Raw genomic sequence first — 6,755 nt, 5'->3', positions numbered from 1 at the left:
ATTTAAGTATGTAGAGCAAGAAGGCTTTTATTAGATGTTTTATTACAAACAACAACAACAAAAAACATCAACAATAAATACATTAACTCAACAACAACAAAACAACAACTAAAATGATCCTATGACTGGCAATCAGGAGCACATTTAACTTGAGACCTTTCCTCTGTCTACGTACTCAGGTCCATCCAACTATTATTTAGTCCTACATGTCAGTACAATCTTGACACCTCACATTTTCTTTTGCAATCATGTATAATAGTGTTTGACAGTTATTTTGAATGAATCCAATATCAACATACACTGAGTGTACAAAACATGCTCTTTTTTATTTATACCATTATTTTACCAGGTAAGTTGACTGAGAACACATTCTCATTTACAGCAACAACCTGGGGAATAGTTTCAGGGGAGAGGAGGGGGATGAATGAGCCAATTGTAAGCTGGGGATGATTAGGTGGCCATGATGGTATGAGGGCCAGATTGGGAATTTATCCAGGACACCAGGGTTAACACCCCTACGATAAGTGCAATGGGATCTTTAATGATCTCAGAGAGTCAGGACACCCGTTTAACGTCCCATCTGAAAGACAGCACCCTACACAGGGCAGTGTCCCCAATCACTGCCCTGGGGCATTGGGATATTTTTTAGACCAGAGGAAAGAGTGCCTCCTACTAGACCACCAACACCACTTCCAGCAGCATCTGTTCTCCCATCCAGGGACCGACCAGGACCAACCCTACTTAGCTTCAGAAGCAAGCCAGCAGTGGGATGCAGGGTGGTATGCTGCATGTCTTTCCATGACAGACTGACCGTGACAGACTGACCAGGTGTATCCAGGTGAAAGCTGTGATCCCTTATTGATGTCACTTGTTAAATCCACTTCAAATCAGGTAAGGAGACAGGTTATAAATAATCATTTTTAAGCCTTGAGACAATTGAGACATGGATTGTGTATGTGTGCCATTCGGAGGGGGAATGGGCAAACAAAAGATTTAACTGCCTTTGAACAGGGTATGGTAGTAGGTGCCAGGCGCACCAGTTTGAGTGTGTCAAGAACTGCAACGATTCTGGGTTTTTCATACTCAACAGTTTCCCATGTGTATCAAGAATGGTCCAACACCCAATGGACATCCAGCCAACTTGACAGAACATTGGGAAGCATTGGAGCCAACATGGGCCAGCATCCCTGTGGAGTGCTTTCGACACCTTGTAGAGTCCATGTCCCAATGAATTGCAGGCTGTTCTGAGGTGCAAAAGGGGGTGAAACTGAATATTAGGAAGGTGTTCCTAATGTTTTGTACAGTCAGTGTATAAGTGATGTTACATCGTTCACACAGAGTTGATGGTTTATGGGAAGGGGGGGTCAGGGACGCTGATTAAATGTGTTTTTAATGTCAACCCAAACCATGCAACACAGTCACACCCCACTCTGTCTGTTACTGGGCAGCTCATTGGTACTGTAACTGTACGGAATTGGATTTGCAGTCTTCATTCATACATAGGGATTTTAAGTCTCGAGGTTGGGCTCATTCAGGAGAATCACCTTATGATCTTAGCAGCAAACATGGGACTCTGTTTTCTGTGTATGTCAAGTTCAGGGACTGTAACAACAGCCTGCTAAACATTTAATTCAATGGTATGATTTATACATGAACATTTATAACTGACTGGCCAAATATCAAAAACATGATCCGATTGGGCCATATCTCATGTAAGACAAAGGGCATTTTGTGAGTTATGTCGGCTGTTATGTACAACCTTTCCGTGCTAGAGCTATGCAGGTTGGAATTACAGCGACAGGGTTGAAAGTGAGAACACGTGGTGCAAAGTGAAGGAGTAAGACAACACAGGGGCAAGGATGATGCTGAAATGCTACTGGCTGTGACACACGTAGGCCCAGTGTTGGCCAGGACACAGCCGGGCCGCGGCCGGTTCTGATGAACAGGTGGGCATAGCGCCTGTCAGCCTGCTGGAGATTGATGCTGTGGGTTAGAGCGAGGCCGGGTATTCTCTTACAGCGTAGACAGCTGTGCTGGGCTCTGCCTCGATGTGTTGTCTTTTACCACAACGGGACACTCTGGAGCCTTGGGTAATGGGCCAGTTGAACTCTGAGGGCCTTCTGAGTCAGGGACGGATTGTTGCACCCTCTCTCTCGTAGTTTATTTGATTGTCTGAAGGTTGATATACAGTGTGAAGGGGATAGTTGCCATTGAGAGACAGACACTTCTAGAATAAAGGAGTCATACAATAATAGTCCTCATTATTCGCATGAAGATTAATTTCAACATGTGTTGTACCCAATAAACTGGGCCTATGTTACTAAACTAAACCAAACTAGCATTATAGAATATTTTGGTCACACTTTGCAGTACACAGGCCTTGTGCCAGAGGTACAGCAATAGAATATCCTATGTAATTACTGTGTTATATTACAGGAATGAAGCATGTAGTTACAGAATATCTATTGCATTTTTTTCTATATGTTATACAGAGCATTTTTGCTTTCAGTTGTTTGTATTTACTTGTTAAACCAAATTAGCAGAAGTAAGTTCTATGTAATCACATACTTGCTTTGGCTTACATTATTTTCTTTCTTTGACGATTTTTTTTCCTTCTATGATCTGGAAACAACATGGTCTGTCTGCTCTGCCATTCTACCTTTATGTGCTACAATGAATAACAAGAATATAATTGATTTTGTTTATTGGGAGTGCAACATTCTTAGAATTACTTGTCGTATTTGACAGCAAGGCAATTACAGTATAGAGGTACAGAACCATCAGAAACCCCATTTCGTGTCATAAATAAGTGAAAATAGGTTATCTTTTGAGTTTCTTCTATCAAAGCTTTGTAATTAAGAAACCTGAGCAAGTGAATTTGTGTGGCTGACTGGTAATGATCAACATGCTTTCATGTCCAGTTTGTGGGTTTGCAAGCTAGGGTGAATTAAAATTCCATATCCCTCAAATGTTTACAGTAGCTTGTTGCCTCCTGTCTCTACTGCAGAAATGAAGGTGTGCTGGGGACAGCTGTATTTAAACTCTCCTTTGGTGTTGTCCCATCTCAACAACAATATCTCAAAAGAGGATGCACTTGATTGTTGCACACAGAGGAAGGCTATACACAGGTCTGGGAGAAATAAATAATCCACTTATTTTTGTCAATGGAACCTATAGGAACACATATGAACCCCTGTAAGAGATGCCAGCATCACAGTAATTACACAAGTAACAGCTTCTCTATGGCATGGAATGTCTTTGTTGCCAGTTGAGGCCTTCACCCGTTTTCAGTCTGAAATGAAGAATTCAAGAATTCTAAAACCTCAGCCGTATTCGGCTGCAGTGGTGCCTCTCTCTGGTTCAGTCCCAAATGGCACCTTATTCCCTATATAGTGCACTACTTTTGACCAGAGCCCTAGGGCCCTGGCAGTCTCTACACAAATTAATACTGAAAATGAACAGAGGAAGATTTTCTGAAGAGTTCAGTGAACTACAATTCTACATGAAATCTTCCCCCACACATATTTTTTTAGCTATTCTATCTTTGCATTGATCTTGTAACTTGTAATGATAAAAGTTCATCACAGTTTACTACTCATATCTCAAATCCAGATCTCACAAACCAATGTGGCATTGTTGGAACACTGGTTTACAGGCTACAATATTACATTATTATTTCTGAGCTGCTGCTGCTAACAATGGGACAGCGTACCTTCAGACTACCTGTCCTATGTCAGCTCACGCTTCCTCCATCTCAAGGCTTTTATTGGTTAACACAAAATCCTTCTATCCTTCAGTCTTTTCCATATTCAACTATTGAAATCGTGTAAAATATATTGCTGCAGTATAGGGCTGAGTTCAAAGATGGAAGTGGATGTGGATGAAAGCATACAGCATTGTCCAATGCATCCCTTTCATCCCTGGAAGACAGTCCCTTCTCCTTCTGTTGGCTTTTAAAAAGCCTCATCTGAAAGTCCAAACAGATAGGAGAGTTGTACGACAGAACAGCACCAATCAGTATCTTATTCCTAATCGGCCATGTGATAACATGTGGTTTGTATTTTACTTACATCTGTCTTGTATTGTGTATTGACCTTTCTTCATCGTTATGCCTTTAATATCCGGTTTGATTCCAAACCGAACAAGACAACAAACAAGCACTGTCTTAATGATAACGGTAGTCGAAGTCTATATGAAAGATTTAGCTTACAGCTTTGACTTGCATTCCACCACATGGTGGTTTATGTAACAAGCACTTATCAAGTGGAAATATTTTCATTGCCAGTTAAGAGGACTTAGTGGGTAGTGTGAGATTGTTTACAGATCCCTGTAATTATCTGGTACAATAGCTGCATTTGTAAATTTTTCGGCCGATTTTCAACACAATGTGAGTGTGTGATGGCTTCAAGACAACGAAATGAATTAGGTGTAAGTAAATCGTTTTGTATGATAAAGGGGGGACCCTACCAGGTAAAATACTCACTCTGCCACCCTTCTTTTTCATGCCCACTCATCTGTCTAAAACAGAGATACTGTAGGAATTAAGTTAATGAGAGGTCAGTAAGAATAATGGCAAGGCTAAAAAGATATAACCCCTGATGCCCCTATCAGAGAAGTGAGCCCCACTCAGCCACCTCCAGCAATGACTGAAATGGCAAATGACTCTGTAAAGCCCAAAACCAGCGAGTCACGCCACAAATCTTCTTGTCAAGAAGCTGTTTTATGTCATGGACAGCTTTCGTGTTTCAACTACTGCCAGTCACATAGAAAGAGACATAACAACCAAGGTCTCAACAGCATTCCATCTTTGTTTTCAGAGAACTGATATATTGCAGCTTGGTCTGCAATCTTCTTGCTAATTAAGGGGAAAATGTGCTCAATATACCAATGTACAAACAACATTTAAAAAAGTAGAATTCAGAGGTGCTGGACAGTTCACTTGTAGATATGATATGGCATTTGTCCATGCATTTTTGTGCTTTGGAAGTTTTGTGCCATTCTATTTTCCATGGCTTAGCATATATAACCAATATAGCTATTCCCAAGTTGAATTTAAAATAAACTGGATTTGTGATTCATAGGGGCAATCTGCAGTTGCAATCTGCAGTTGCTGCATCCATTTCTGGACTCTTATTTTAATGATATATACCCATTGATTCTTGAAGGATATACACTGTACCTTACAAATGCCCATAGTCGCGGGAAGCAGGGGTGCTGATGGTTCTGCAGCACCCCCTGAAAAATCAGAATAAAAAAGTTAATAAAACAACAAAAATTGTTACAAAAAAATAAACAACAAAAAGTTGTGCACTGGGACCTTTACTAGTTCTGTATTAGCAGACTGATATAGCCATCTGTAGTGCACTCAACAACAACAACAAAAATATTCTGCCATTTCTCCAGCCCCATGCTTCAGCTATTTACCAAAACATTGGCTGGGCAACCGCTTTGTTGTATTTTGAACTGCAGATTGTCCCTTTAAGGGAAGTTTATGCAGTTGTCCCAAGATGGGTGGGCTTAATGCTTTAGGTGGTTTACCAGTATGAAATAAATTATATTGCAATTAGATTTGAGGATATTTCTTCAAAGAGTTCAGAAACTAATCAGATGGTGTCTTTTTTTAGATTTCTTTAAAATAATTTCAAAAATCTATTTCACTTACGAAGCACTGCTTTATGATCTATGGCTGTGGACTGCAGCCAAGGGTAAGAAACAGCGCAGCCTAGTGTGAAAATATGGAGGACACACATTTTCAATGGTACCAGCAAGTCAAGGACTTTCAGTAAACTATACTGTAGGTTCTCAACGTTTCATCATTCCTACATGAATTATATGGAAAGCAGACATTGTAACAGTTTCAAGTGTGTTTTGATATTGAAAATTATATCCATGATTTGTTTATCGAATGTAGGACTATTCATGTTTTTCATGTGGGCAAATTGTGAATGTCAAAAATATTCCATCAAATAATGCATGGAGAGTATGCACAGTAACAAGAACCAACGAATTCTTAGGCTCAAAATGTGGGTGAAGAAATTAGGTTTGTAAACAACTTCACTGCTGAAAAACAAGTGAACAGGTTAACCATTTTCTTAACTGGTGGATATAAAAACAAAATTAAACTCCTCTCCAAACAAATAAAATAGCAGACCATTGGATACAATTATAATTGTGTCGTGGAATTAACATTAAAAAGTGTTTTGGCTTTTGTATAATAAAAATGAAATGTAACCTTGAGCGAGACCATTGCAAAGAAAGCCTCAACCCTTCTTTTCATTAAAAGAGAGACACTTTAAATTGTGGTCTGAAAATGGGATATTGATTTAGCACAAGCCTTGAATAGCGAAGTGCCCTCACCTCTCTACTGAAACCTTGGAAAAAGTACTATTGTACTTTTGTCATTATAGGACAGACATTGGTGCCCTTGAACTTTAAAAACTACAACAACATGGACGTGTGTATTCTCTCCAATTCTATTCAGTTTAAACAAGTCATATGAAGACCCCTAAATCTAGTGTTAGAATAGCGAAATCAAATGCAATTTCTTCATTCATAGTGCTTCATTTCACCCACCATTTCTGCTCTCAGAGTCATAACATTAAGAATGCATGATAGAATGCGCAAGATGTGTAAAAAAAAAACTCACACGTGGAAAGATAACCAGCCTTGATTCAGTCTAACGAAAGAGAAAACAGGCACAGTATGACAAGAACTATAAGATAAATCTTCACCAAAGCTGTTGGTGCATGAAAGAT

Source organism: Salmo salar, chromosome 15 (genome assembly GCF_965601325.2).
Source record: "Salmo salar chromosome 15, fSalSal1, whole genome shotgun sequence".
Taxonomy (NCBI): domain Eukaryota; kingdom Metazoa; phylum Chordata; class Actinopteri; order Salmoniformes; family Salmonidae; genus Salmo; species Salmo salar.
Note: the sequence above shows the minus strand (reverse complement) of the source record.